Source organism: Cupressus sempervirens, chromosome 4 (genome assembly GCF_028749045.1).
Source record: "Cupressus sempervirens isolate cs-2001-9-10 chromosome 4, ASM2874904v1, whole genome shotgun sequence".
Lineage (NCBI taxonomy): Eukaryota > Viridiplantae > Streptophyta > Pinopsida > Cupressales > Cupressaceae > Cupressus > Cupressus sempervirens.
The window spans coordinates 782,943,849-782,944,837 of NC_143121.1; positions in this window are offsets into that span (position 1 = coordinate 782,943,849).

Genomic DNA, 989 nt, shown 5'->3' on the forward strand with positions numbered 1-989 from the left:
ATGTGTTATTTTTATAACAACAAATAATTTTTTGTTGTTGAAGTATTTGTCATTTTGTTATATATAAAAGTTATATATGACAAATATTTGTGATTAATGATAACTATTTGGTTCATTTAAGTTACATATATGTTACATTTCATATAGTTATACAATATTCTATTAACAACAAATAATAATTTTAAATATAATTATTAGATATTTTTAGATTAAGCTTTGGTCGAATGTTTGAAAAGTTATTTTTTGAAACATCTCACCAGGTGCACTATTTTTACAAGTTGTGTGAAGAGTCACAACTTCAAACCTTAGTTGTAGCCTATAGGTAGTTCAATGTCCATTTTACATTTCTAAAAAAAATGAAGGTCTTACGATATCTCATTAACATGTACTGGCTACATGTTGACGAAGTTAGCCCTCATGTGTACTAGTTCCTCTCCCCTATCTTATTGTTGCACAATGCAAATTAAAACTTAAATCACGAAGAGAAGTAACCAGTTGCAATTTGCAAACATACCAATTATTTGAAGTTCTTGAGAATTTACAAAAACCATGATTTGGATGAATAAAATTAAACATGTAAAATTAATGAAACATCAAATTTTCAAAAGTATAAAATTATAATTTGTAAATTGTAGTCAAATATCATTCATCAATCATTATTTTCTTGATAATGATAACTTGATTTAATAATCATAGCATTTTTACTTAATTAAAATTGATTTAGATTATAATCAATATTTGCTAAATTGCTTCAACATGATAATGATAAGTAATAACTTAATTTAAATTTAAATGACCGTGGCATTTTTCATTTAATTCAAAATATGATAAAAAGTTAAAAATATTATGATGATCATGATATTTAAATAAATTTACATTTCAAAATAGGGAAAAATGAATAAATAAATTAATATTCAATAATTTATATAAACATTTATATATAAGTTATAATTTGAACTTTTTATTTTAAAATCAAATTTCAATATTAT